This window comes from Diuraphis noxia, unplaced genomic scaffold (genome assembly GCF_037042655.1).
Source record: "Diuraphis noxia isolate RWA-SAM2 unplaced genomic scaffold, SU_Dnox_SAM2 contig0002, whole genome shotgun sequence".
NCBI lineage: Eukaryota > Metazoa > Arthropoda > Insecta > Hemiptera > Aphididae > Diuraphis > Diuraphis noxia.
Genome location: NW_028301712.1, coordinates 8,598,154 through 8,613,217, shown reverse-complemented (window position 1 = coordinate 8,613,217; position 15,064 = coordinate 8,598,154). Strand labels below are relative to the sequence as shown.

At 27.0% G+C, this 15,064-nt stretch overlaps 1 protein-coding gene across 2 annotated transcripts in view; it reads left to right on the top strand.

The window, feature by feature from the left end:
• The window catches only part of LOC107163959 (uncharacterized), a 155,777-nt gene that overhangs the window by 30,746 nt on the left and 109,967 nt on the right, over positions 1–15,064 (top strand). The window lies entirely within an intron of this gene.

Genomic DNA, 15,064 nt, shown 5'->3' with positions numbered 1-15,064 from the left:
TATTGTTGCCTTCTTAGTTCCTATTATTAAGATAGATATTTAAATACATAGCAGCAGTAATAAATAAAACAATAATTTTTATAAAATATAGAGAAGATATAGGTAATTTTTTCATGAAATTTTGTACTATGTTTGTTTTTATTTTTTTTGTATTCATGATTTATTTTTAATATTAAAAAAAATATCTGTTAGTTATTTTGCTATATTTATAAATCACCTTTTTGTACTCTTTTAGATCTAATTTAAACATTTCACTGCCAGAAATTAAAAGCTTTTTATTTTTTTGTATAATTTATATTTAATTTTTTTGTGACTGGTGAAATGTGTCGAGGATTATGCAAATTTCTTTCGATTTCGTTCTCCTCTTATAAAGATCGTGGAGAAGGAGGTGAAAATTTCATTACTGACGGGTTGTCCCGATGTATATAGGGGTGAAAAAAGTGAGTTTTCGGTGGAGACGATTTCTAGAATTATGACGACGGCTGACGAGAAGTAAAACAAACCTCATTTATCAAAATGTCTGAATGAGTATTTTTAAGTAAAAAAATACCGTTTTTCTTCTGCGATCTTTATTAGACGTTTACATTCACAGACGAAACTCAGATATTATAATGCATATATATAATATATTTATTTTTATATTTTTAATGAAAACAATTTTATTGATCTAAAGATATAGTACCTAGTCCTAAAAGCTTGTAAAAAACACAATCTTCGGCCACGCGATTTCCTACTTGCACTTCGTGTATAATATTCTCAGCGCTAGCGTTAGGCCAGTTATATGTTGCCAAAGTGCCAAAAGTCACGAACGTCCATTTTTTTTTTTTTATTGTTAAGTGTCGTTACTAATTGTCCGACTAACCCATTAAGGCCTACTTTTTGTTTATTTTTTAAATTTTGTTCACCTTACGTTTGCAAATTCAAGCGTTTTTAGTTACTAATATTTTTATGAATGACGTTTTCTATACCTCGATCATTTACTGTCTAGTAAGAACTCTACTCTTCTATCTGTGTAAATCATCCGATACCCGGAAATCGGATGATTAGCGTTCATACCGGTACCTATAGTTCTAACCTATTTATATTGCTTTGGTCGTGTGATTAAAATCGTAGATAACTTCTTCCTACCTATTTGCATGCTATATTATGTTTCTGGTTTCTAAATAATTTATTCGGGATAAGTTCAAACCGATTATTGACTCACCATGTATAACTAGTAAATCAGAAGATACCTACCTTCAGTTTGATGAAATTTGCTATTTTGTATCTTATTACATTTTTAATCTTTATTATCCCACAGTCTATTTAAAAAAATATACATTATTATTTAAATATAATTTTATTGAATAATTTTAATAGATGTTATATCAATCGTTATCTACATTATGTTTGTACAATTAAATTGTTGTCTGCTTTCCATATTAGTTTTTTTTATTCATGTTTAGGTACTATTATATTGCAGTTGTATTTTATAGTTAGGTATTGTGTTTGACTTTTATAATGATTGGATTATTTCCAAATACGATTTCTTACTAAGTAAATAATATTTTATACATATGTTGGAATTTTAATGAACATACTGTGAACCGTGAACCTTTGAGAATTGCGGAATTTGGTGTTACTTTTTATATAAAATTTAGAAAATAAGTATTTTTTGCGTGACACTTGATTGTTTTACTTATTAACTATTTTATAGTATTCTATAAAACTACAAATAAAATAATATATATATATATATATGTGTGTGTGTGTGTGTATACTGTGTATATATATTGTAAGTCTTTAGGTATCTTGGCGTTTGAAATGAAATGTAAACACAACCGTCCACGGAGACGACGACTAGGCTGTGACGTGTCTTTCTTTCATTCATCTTTCTCTCTCTCTCTCTCTCTCTCTCTCTCTCTCTCTCAATCGGACTATCGTCCCCGGAACCTAATTAAACCGCGTTTGCCTCCGGGGGTATTGGCGAAAAACCAGGGAGCGTTCACTAGCCGAATTAAACGTACAACTACGCCTCCGGGTACTTTTACACTACAGACTCCAACACAACACACGCGCTACATCATATTTTAATAATGTCTGGATTTGACTGGTATGTGTTTAGCGTATATAGTATGTGGTATATTATATATATTGTATTGTTTGAATTATGAAACGTATTTTAGAACAAAAAGTCGTTCGTCGAGCCACTGTCCACTGTATATATAATATATATAGAGTTTATTAATCCCCCAAAAAATCACCCTACTGTATTATTACATAAAGTTGGGGCGATGCACTGGCACCGATCTTCTCTTTTGTGGTTATATTACGGTCTAGTGGACGGCACGCGGTATCGCCTGAAAATTAATTTTCATACAAAAGGTCAGACTGCCTTTGCTGCGCGTGCAAGATGTGTAGGTATGAATGCGTGTAAATGTATTTTTGTGTGATTCCAGTGGTACTATATTTTTCACTATTTTACGTCGGATAAGGCCCATAATATATAGAAAACATTTAAAAACTTATATAAGTAGTTGTATTTTCTTCTATATACTTATACATATTGTATGTAAATACAGTCATGTAGGCCAGTGGCGTATATATAGGAATTATTTTCACCATGGACCATGTATATATCCAATAATTATTCATGAAGTTTATGATGTTATAATTATGACATAAAAAGTATAAAAAGAAATTGCTCAATTTTATTTAATAAATATTATGTCAAATTAATTTTTAAATATTAACATACTATTATCTGTACCTATATTAAATGTCTCGATGGTAAAATTTGTTTAGATTAGGATAGTTTCATTAAATGCGTTTTTAATAAACAAATAGGTTAAAAAATCCCTGTAAATAATGTACTTACTGCGGCTAATAGAAAACCATTTTTAAAAACTAGAACGCATCATCGACGTATGCAGATATATAACTCTTGAGCGATGATAATTATCATTTATCAGCAAATATTGTAGTATACAATTAAATACTAAATTTAATAATTCATGTAGACCACCATGGGTGAACTGGGACAATATTTCAGACCAGGAAATCATTTAAGTAGGCCAGAAAGATCAACAATATGGAAACTTATATCTTTCTTTCCGTGATTTGTACTACAAATGTCAAATAATGTTAACATAATATGTTCTAATACTTATATTAGGTAGGTACCTATTTAATTTTTGCAGGTTAGTATAATTTAAAACACTTGTAAAATCAAAATATTTGCATTGATATTTTGTTCGAAAACACACTTGAATGGATTATTTAAAGTTATTATATTTCTTTATAATATTTAAAAGGATGTCAGAACAATGTTTATTTTCTCTCTTAGATCCATATGCAACATTGATTAAACGCTTTAACCTAAAATCGTTGAATAACGTGTTTCCCAATATATCAATAGTAGTCGTGGGTATTTGTAATTAACAAAACATATGTATATATTATATTTTTAAGGGATCTATTATTAGATATTGTATTCGACTTTGAAAATAAAAAAATAATACATTTGTATTATTTTTTTTTATTTATGGTTTTTTATTGTTTTGAGAAAATATTTACACAAATTGATATCTCTTACCCTAAAAATAATTATTCTATATAGTTTTTTAATAGTTGATTTTACTGTAATATTACTCAAAAACATTTAAAAAAAAAAAATGATTTTGTGTGAACGAGTCTTGTTGGTGTTGCGCGTGAGTCAGAGAGAGAAAACAAACAGTGAACGTTTACATAATCCTCTTAAACTAACTATAGCTCAAACTTGGTTTATATTGCTTAAAAACATATAACTGAAACATAGATAATATACTAAATATATAGGTACTCATTAATAGTACGAATACAATTTTTATTATTTTTATTTGTAACAATAAGTTAGTATAATTACAAAAAAATATTCTTTAAATATTGCTGGGATCTTAAGTTCTAGTAAATAAAGTGCTCTCTTACTGTAGGTATATAATTTATATTGTTATCATAATATTACTTACTACAGAATTATGTTCCTGTATGTTCTACTGTTCTTATAACAGTTTAATTGGCCACTTGAAAACAAAAACTTTGCCTTGCAGACAAATATTTCTACAAAAAAATTGTTGTTTATTTCTTATAAAATTGTTTTACCTATGTATCTATGCTATGTATTATAATGTAATTATAACTTACGTCACATTAAATAAAATAACTTTTTTTTCAACTACTTTTTATTAAACCCAAATAAATTAGTGGTGTACTTTTATATTGTTTTTAATTAAAAATTCTATTAAATATACTGCGAGAAAAGAATTAAGTTATTTAAAATGTTTTTAATGAATTTGTATTTTCAAATCCAAAACATATTCTTACATTAGAAATTAATCGTTTGAAAAAAAAAATGTAATGCTTTTTTTTACAACTTTTATTATTATTGGACTTATGATATTACTTGTTCAATTGCTTGGTTATAAATTTAATTATAAATTAATATTGATTGAAATTGGAAGCTAAGCTTTGTATTATACCTTTAATTTGCTTTATAATTGTTTTCTATATCATAAGACGTATAACCGCGTATAACTTAAGAAAATACACAAATTAATATATCTTATTTAATAAAATTATAACTGTAAAATATCCTTATATACCTATTTTTGTGACAGTTGAAAATTATTTAAAACTACAAATAAATGTTTTACTCTATACCATTGTTAACCATTTACATTTTACGAGTGCTTTTATTTAAATTGTTCCTTTCGGAGGACTTCCAAGTAAACAATTCTGAAATTCCGGCTAATAAAGTTTAAACGCAAATTCATCTAAAGAACGAGAAAGAAGGGAGAAAAAGATAGGGATTGAGAGAGAGCAGAGGACTTGCTTTAAAAACGTATTACAATTATGTTAATGTGGAATTAGAGAGAGAAAAAGTCTTGGTCGTAACAAATTACTGTTTCTTTAAAATTAGTATATAGGCCTTCCGGCTTGCGGGTGTACAATAAATTATTAAAATTATTTTTCAAAAAAAAAAAACTAATAATAAATAAATATTTAAATCATTTAAATTAAATGTATATTTTAGTATAGGTACTTATGTATTATTTAATTTTGTTTTTAATTTTTTGTATACCCCTATGATGTTACAATGTATAATACACAAACACAAGAAGAAAAAAAAGTTCATGGTACCATTATAATGAAAGTGATGAGAAACGATTTATTTGTATTTACTTATTATTAAACTTCAAATGAATAGTGTATGTGTACGTTTATGACATTTTTAATGTAAATGGTGTTAATTAATTTACGTGTGTTCCATTTCAATTAAATTAACTAAACCTTTGAGTTATTCTACTTGAAAAAAATAAATAGAATTCGTGACATAATCAACAAACCTAACCACACTAAGTGTTTTAATAAATACTGATAATCTTTCAATGGCCCTTTGAAAGTTCGAATTTAATTCAACTTACTAGAATTCATATAGAATAATAAACACATATAAAATATTAGGTATACTTTTTCAATTTCATAGTCATTTTATTTTATTAAATAAAAATAACTTATTAATTTAATATGATATATTTAATAAAATTCGATAGTTATTCCTTTTATTCCGTTAGGTAGTACTATTCTAGGTTAAGTAGACCTATTCGACGCAATATTTATTCATTTAAAAAAATAATAGTAACATTAATGATATTAGCAGTAATTTTTTGTCAATCAAACATTTTGTATTTAGAATTACTATTTTATACATAGATATCATAGGTATATGACTGCAATACATAGGTAGGTAGGTACGTATATATAATAATATGTCCGTTAAGTACAAACAACTTATTTATTTTTTACTTTTAACTGTTTTCATTCATAAAAACGTTGAACATCTTATTTTATATAATTAATAAGTTTGTATAAGTATATATAATAATAACGCATATAGGACAAACGGTGAAAATGTCTTACTTCACAGGATATTTAGAAACTTGCCATGCAAACGACGCAATCATGATAGAGGGACATAGGGGTGGGAACCACAATAATGCGATAGTGTCTCAAGTAGTTATGCAACAATCAGTACAGTCAAAAGGTACATCCATATATCGAATTAGGGGATTATATTTCTTTATACGCATTCAGAGGTGATAAATGTGTATGAACTAGGTATTACACTATTGTTTGGTGGTCGAATATTATAAGCAAACACGAGTAAAAATGTGTAGGTTATCTTTTTTTATTCAGTAGCAAAATTACGAAGTTACTAAAATACATAAATTGTGTTTTTGGAAATGGTCGTCTATGGAGTTTCAAGTTGTCGATTTAATACCTATTTTGTATAAGCTGCAATGTAGTATGCAAAAATATTAGTTTTAGATAGGTATTGTAAACGATTTATTATATACATATATATTGTTATAATATACATCTTGTTAATTCCCTCGATGCCAACCCTTCCGGATTCTTACGGTCTCTGTTTTTCTTTTTAAAGTGAAATTTATTTCTTGCAACGTTTCGTAAAGAAAAAGATGAGTTTCCTTTACTTTCTTCGCGTTGGTCTCCTTAAAATAGAACTTATTCAGCACCATTCGCGGGACGTTGATTTATTCGCCTTCTTCTCAAATATATAATACAATCGAACTTAGTGATAGAGTGAGGTGTATCTTTTTTCTCTCTGCCCTTGTGAGTTATTCTTTTCCCTCTTTTTACCATTCCAAACCTTTTCAAGTAATTTGTCCAATTTTTTTCTCTGACGTTGCCGGTGCATATCATTAATTTATCTTTTGAATCGACCACAAAAAGAGGAATCATTAGCCAAGGCTAAATGAGAAAAAAACTGAGCACTTAATTATTTGGCAATTTTTAACGACTAATGCTTTTTATTTCTCAACTTAATTTTGTACATGACTAGTGAAAAATAACGTATTTATTTGCATTGAATGGCTCATTGAATATTTATCTTTTGTTTCAATTTAAAAGGATTTATTACACTTAACTGTGTATTAGTTCAAAAATACGTTAGTTTAATTTTATTTTCTGAAAATTTTTTTGAAAACTTAGACAGCATTTTTGAACATTACATAAGTATCATTCGTTCTATTTGCATCAATTGTATGTATTTTTATTTTATATTTTAAGATGTAGTTTTGAAATATGTATTATAAACCTAAATCTCAACTATAACCATGTACAAATGTCAAAACGCTTCATAATTGCTTAAGATAGTTTTCATTAACAATTATAAATAAATGATCAATTCGTTAAAAAAAAGTATTATTTTTAAACCAACAAGAAAATAATAAATCATAAATTTTAAAGAAGTCTATGAGTCTTGATTGATTTATTTAAGGTAGATATGTGTGAAAAGTGTTATGCTATATATTATTATGTTTTAACACTTTTAGGTCTTAAAAACTTAATTCCAAACCGGATTGAGTTAGATTAAGAACTTCCTAGTTTCTGCTAAATGACAAACTTCTATTTATAGTCCTCTTGAGGTTGTATGTTTCGGCTGGTTAATATCAATTTAATGTATTAATATATATATATATAACTGATAAATAACTAATATAATTTATTTAATAACTATATTGATTTAATTATATCATAAACAATATATTAATTAATTTTTATTATGCATTCAATAACAATGTTTGGTTTAACCAAAATTATTTTTAATTATTTTAATTACTTAAAATATATGCCTGCATATAGGTATGTATTGCCAAGTCAATTATAACTGCTCAGTTTCATTGAAATGTATAATCTTCGTTTAAAATTTCGAGTGGAGCAATAGATGTACCCCTTGGTTTTAAAATCTTTTTTTTGTTGATATTTATACACTTTATATTAGTATAATATGTTTCGATCTTCAACTTCAAAGATGGTTCCTGGTAGCAAATTGGATCTAGTTGTAATTTTAAGTAAATAAAAGAAAAATGTACTTTTAAAAATAGTCGGAAAATTAAAAAAAAAAAAAAAATGTTAAATGAGCATTATTAAGAAAAGTTGAAAAACCAATTTTCAACCATAATATATATATATATTTTTTTTAATTCCAATATGAATAATTGAGGCCTTTTGAGGTTTTCATAAAGTAATATTCCAGTTTTTTCTAGACATGAACAAATTTAAATATATTCCATACTATTCATTATTTACATTCATTTTAAATATTCGACTATTTTTAGTTTTTGTCGAATGTTTGATAAAATGTTTGTTTGTTAGTAAAAATGCTTGGAAGTTTAATAAAAGGTTCCACAGAAGTTGTTCTTAAACAAATAAAAAATAAGAGTCACATTTTTTTGTAACTTCAAGTTATATTTTCACATAAACGTATAAATTATTTTGTAGTTAAAAAATTATTAAATTTTAATTTCAACACGAGAGGCTTAAACATTTGATAAGTACAACATAAGTTAACATATTTAAACTGAAAATTAAAAAAAAAAAAGTTTAATTTAACATGTATTATGGTGGATTGAAATTCAAACATAGGAGTAACATCGATTATTAAATATGACTTTTTAGTGTGTAATATTAATCAAATTTATGAATATTTAAAACAAACATAATTTCAATTAAAAAAAGTCTAAAATTTTGTATTTGACAGTATAACTTTATACATACATATATATATATATATATACAATGCTCATATAACATTAAAATATTAAAACATTAAAATATATACAAAAACTGGTAAAGACGTTTTTTGTGAAAACACGAGTTTGCACTTTCATTAATTTTGTTCTTCGCACCACTAAAAGTTTTCAAAGATTGGTAATCTGTTGCCACGGTTACAAGGAGACTTACCATAGGTAGTAATCTAATTTTAACACTGTCCTATATTATTTAGTATTATTAGGGAGTTTTTTTTTTTTTTTGTAATTGAATAATGGGTATATAAAATTGGTTAATAAATAGTTAAAAGCATTAGGTGTAATAATTAAATAATTTGTTTTTATAATTGCATATTCATGTATTATTTTATTATTCTATTTAGTCAACATCATTTTATACTGAGTTATTAAAATTTTTCATATATCTTACGGATTTATAATATTTTGTATTTTATTTTCATTTTCATTTGTTATAAAAATTTCAGCAAAAGGAAGTGCGATCACTGGATGGTTTCTTCCCTCACCTTTTTCATATTTTTCTAAATATATTGTAACATATATTCATTATATTCTTATTATGCCTTTGTGTATAGATTGTTTATTCTATAATAAACAGTTTTAACAATTGATATTAAAAACACTAGACTAATATGTTTTATGGATTATATATATATATATTAATATTTAAAACAGCTAATTTATATTACATTTTTCAGTTTATTCGATTACTTTATGACAGATTTTTAAGCATTTCTAAAATTTCGATGTTTTTATAAATAGTTATAAGAATTGTTATATTAAATTTAAACTAAAAAACTTAAAATTAGATTAAATATATTTATTATAGATTACTATGTAAGATATTATTATACATTTTTGATATTCATATTATTTTATAATTATTGATTATTTAAATTTAAATTTGGAAATGCATACATCAGCCTTCTGTGGCTTTAAAATTATTATTGTTTAAAATAATATTATATTAATTAATGGTAATACCTATAAGTTTTTACTTTGTGTTATGAGTAATATTATCAGATGAATATCAGAAATATATAATACTTATAATAAAATATTTTATATCATTCTGCAAAACGTATATCCCTAATTATTAATAATAAATTATTAAAAATTAGGTACCCCTAAAGAATAATATTAGTCGATTATTTTGCATTTCTTCATTTGTTAAATGTGAATATTATTGTTACCTTTGATTTAATTTTAAAAATGAATACTAATGATAGTAGTGTTTGGTGTATCATAAACGGCAGATTATTTTTTCTGAATCAACTCTGAAGCAGAATTAAAGAGATTAACCAAAAGTTTGACTGTAATAAGGTATATATCATAATCCTATGATCCTTTTCATTCTATACCATTTGGCCTTTAGTATCATATCCATTTATTAAAATTATTGATGGGTCAAAATTAGCCGCTTATAAATTATAATACGAGATGTTTTTTATATATATAAATTAATAATAAGTTATTATCCATAATTTTATTAGGTAGGTACATAATATTATGTGGATCCCTAGATATTCAATAATAATAACAAAATGTCAAGCTTTTTTAAATAATTGTTGTATATTCAATACACTATACAACCAGAAACAACACAATCTGCCGGTACCTATTTCAAAATTTTAGATAAAACGTGAAAATAAATAATAAGCCCCATTTTTCATTGAAACATTTCCTAGTAAATACACTATTTTGTGTTACATAATATAAACATGACATAATAATTATGAACATTGCTTGTGTTACTTCCCAAAAGATCTGTTGTTCTATTTATGTAAATGACCCATTATTTGTATTCCTTTTATTATTCAAATTTTTACATTACGCGATGAACTCTACGGTCTCTGCATCAATAGAAACAAAATAATTTTACTATTAAATGTAAAATTGTAATCGTTGTCCAACCATCCAATGTAATCAGTGAAATAAAAATATTAATAATACAATAAAATTTATTTTTGTAGTTTTATGTTGAATTACTGTACTCGTTGCAGCAAATATAACAACTTTTCGATTGAAAAAAAAAATCGGGTTTACTAACAAAATTATCATATTTAATATTGGTGGTATCCATCATTCAAGTACCTAGTTGAACCAAAAACATCGACCAGGATTCGTAGCATCGTGTTATTATATATAGGTATTCGTGTAATAGAATTAACTGATAAGCATTACTTATGTCGCTATATTTCCTCTCCGTTAACTTAAAATTAAATCAGAAGTTAAATAATTACTCTGAAACTTTCGTAGGTATGAACTAATGGTGTATAACACGTATACGTATGTAGTACTATATATATATATATATATATATATAAAGTTGTATAAATTAAGTTGCGTGTGTACTTGTGTACTGCGGTACATATGTGCAGTGTTCGTTCGAGTTAATAGGCACTTTCGTTATCGACAAATCGTGTATAAGATTATATACCTGTCTAAAGTACGATTAAAAAAAAAATGAAAATAATAATAATAATAAAAATAAAACAATTAATTTAGCCAAGTGCAGCCGCCGAATTGGCGTACTTCTATAATCGCGTCAGGAGTTACTCGCGTTTTAATAATTACACTTGACGTCTCAAGCGCTAGTGCCACGCGCTGGGAAAAAATGTGAATATAATACGAATTAGCGCGATTTTTTTTAAACTTGACGATTTTCGAGAAAATTGTGTACACAGAAGCCTCGTGAGCGCGCGCGCGTGTGTCCTGGTCTTGGTCGCTACACTAATTTATGCATTATTCCGGAGTCAGTAAAAGAAGGGACGCCGGTGTCGGCGGCGTGTTGTTGGTGTGACGATCTGACGGTGGACGGTGGATGGCGGTGAAGAAGGGGAGGGCCCGCGGCGTGGCGTCGTCGTCGTCGGCGAAGCTCCGTGCGGCGGCGGCAGGAAAGAATATTGATGTGTACAACAGTATCGGTCACCATGGCGACGCCAGCGGTACGGGCGGACGGCCGAGATGGATGCGGTGGTGTTATACGTAGGTTGGGTGGTTGAGCGGGTGTGATGGGGCGGATGGGTAGCGAGTGCAATGGTGGGTGGTGGTGAGAGGGTACCGAGTTTGATGGGTGCGGCAGGGTGGTGACGACGGTGGTGGACGGGTCAACCGCCGCCGCTGTTGTTGGTGTCGGCGGTGGCGGTGGCGGTGGGAAACTATAGCACCGGCGGTGCGGCAAACTTGTCCGATATAGTGTTATACTTGTTAATTCGTTTAGCAGTCGCATCGTCACGAACTCGAAGCACGGCGGTCGCGTGAAACTCGCACGCTCTCACGCCGCGCCGTTGCTGCCGCAGCCCTCGTATCTATCTATTTATTTATTATTTTTTTCCCTCCCGATGATCGCGATACGATCCCGAGGAGTTGCGACCGTTTCAATAACACGAGTGTTTCTACTTAAAATAATAATAATGGTATCGTAGGTATATCCACCAGGTATCACTAATATAATATAGGTACCTACTATCGCGTACGTTCGCATTAAATGCTAATATGTGCTAAAGGCAAGTCGCATAGATTTCGTGTTTAAGAAAAAAAAGAATATTTTTGTTTTTAATTAAAAATTATCGTTTTCGATAACTCGAAAATCTAAATATATATCTTAGTAAATTCTTACCTATAGTAGTGTTATAAGACCTAATGAGACGGACTTTGTCACAAACATACGTGCGCGCAGATGGAACTATTTAGTGTTATTCAAACTGATGAAAAGTTATTGTCTTAATAGTGTTAATTGATTATGTATCTGCCTTTTTTCTCTTAAATTTAATTAAATTTAAACAGTAATAATAATTAGGCTTGAAACTTGTATCAACTGTATTAATAATGAACTCTATACTATTATAACTTTTCATAATTAGTACAACATACAATCACCTGTTTGTAATCTATATAAACTTCAAACGCGTATTTATACCTATATAATTTGCTTTCAAATTCTATGAGAGTGTAATACCACTGAATTTAACAGTAACCGTTGAACTAATGTACAGTGTATATTTTATAATGTGTGTGTATATACAAATACAGATATTTTGAATATTTTATATGTTTTATTATACGCGTTCCTCTTAATCAGTTTGCACTATTCAAAGATACATTATTGGTAGACCAAGAGAAATATAAAATTATAATTTATTTTTTTTTAATTGAATTGCATGAATATGATACGATTCATACAAAAACATTGTGTTGCCGATGGTGAATAAAAACTATACCTATTGGCTTTTATTAACAAGGGTGCACTACGTATTATATTATATTGTTCAAATAAAATCTATAAACTATACGTGTTATTCAGAAACAATATTTATTTTTTTTTTTACTATGTTTTATAATTAATGAGTATCTAGTTACTGAATTAAAATGTAGATTGATAATAGATTTCCCTATTTTTTTTTCTTCAGAAGTACCTTTTTAATTTTTTGTTTTCCTTTTAATATTTCGTTCTTTAAATTATATTTCAGTTTTATCCTCTGTTAACTTTTCTCACTTATGTTTTAAATGTTCTTTAAATCTTTAGTCTATATTGTTCTCTCGCACAACTATATTATATTGTTGTTGCTTACCTATCAATCCATATAGCTGCATTTGTTATTTATTATTAATTGTTAAAATTTAATTTTCAAATAATAATGTTACCTTTTAGTAAAAAAATCATTTAATTTTTATAAAGGTTTGTTTATCTACATAATAAAATATATTATATACTTATTATATAAATAAAATTATTATTTAATCACTTACTTTATTTATTGGTCAACATATATTTTTTTTAACTTAGCAATTTTTCATTTTCTTACTTAATATAATATAAAATATAAATATATAATATTTATATTGTATTACGGCCGATTGCTGCATAAAATATTAAAATGTGATATTAAATTAATATTTACACGTGTTATTAGAACTTTTACTGTGTTGAAAAAAATATTTATCCCAAAGGGAGATTGGGATTTAAAAGTCGAGAGAGAAATACTCTTTAATTTATATGATTTTAATTTGTTATTTAATAGTGATTAAAATTAATTTAATAACTAATATCCATTAGTTAAAACAAATAAAAATATAAGTACAGAAATAAATAAATATTTTATATATTTTGTAAATCATTCCTCTCTAAGCAACTTAATATTTTTTAGAATTACTGTTTTATATTATTCTATGTAATTAATAATAATAATAAATGCCTTACCAAGTTTTCAATATGAAATTTAAAATAAAATATAGAAACAATATAATATTATTTCTTATATTATACTATTGTTACCTTCTCTAAAATGAACTTTTGATTATCGTTATCATGTCTTTTATATTTATTGCATGTAACTATTGTGTATTTTTTGTTATGTTTCTATATTTTAAGACAATAAAGTTTAGTATAGTATCCCGTTTATTCATTGCTTTATCAAACTATTTGACATCTGTTTATGCAGAATTATAACTAACAGTTAGAGTGTAAAATTACATTGGTAAACAGACAGCTATATGTTTTTAACCTCTAATAGGTACTAATTACAATTTAAAGTCGTTGATTGGAAAATTAAAGCAAATCTTCTTTTTAAGTATTCAATTTGCAAAAACTTCTCATCAATATATTCAGCTACCTATACAGTTCCCTAAGTATTGGTTATCTTTTTTTTTTTTTTTTTGGTAGTGAGTTATGAGTAATATATAAGTACGTATATCTCGATCCGTTATCTTAATCGACCGAGGTATCACTAATAACTTGCTAAAATTCCAATACAACAATCTTTTTACGTTTTATTGTATTTACTGCATGTAGAGTGTATAGGTATATTTATATTTTATACTATCTATAGTTTATATTTTGTATTAATTATTAAAAATTAAAAATTAAATTTTTACTATTTTACCTCCTAAACACAAACAGGGACCAATTGGGCTCTACCTAATAATATTCCTTTTTCAAATGGGAACCAATCGGCCAAATGGGAACCAACTCCCCAATAAATACATTCGATTATGTGTAAACAATGAAAATCTATTTAATGTCAACAAAACATTTTTGTGGTCTTCAATCAGCTTCATATCTAAGATCACGATTTTTTTTTGTTGCGATAATTGTCAACCCACCATGCTACCATTTTATATATATTTTTTTTATTTTTAAAAATGCACAATTTTAATAATTTTAAATATTATAATAAAAATGTACTATGGCGAATTGGTCAGTATTGTATGTTTGAAATAAAAAGTAAAAATTACGAAAAATATTTTTCTCATTTTTCCCCTTCTATCAGTTTTTGCATTGGTAAATAGTAAATTTAGGTAGGAATTTTTTCATTCAAGTTCCCCGTGCCCAATATATTGCATAGTAACCCTTGTATGCGTTGACATTTTACCGGCATTCTTCTGCAACAATATCATACACAGGTTGGAATTCCTATCGTTCCTAAGGGGGCTCTGCCTCTCTTGTATCTCGT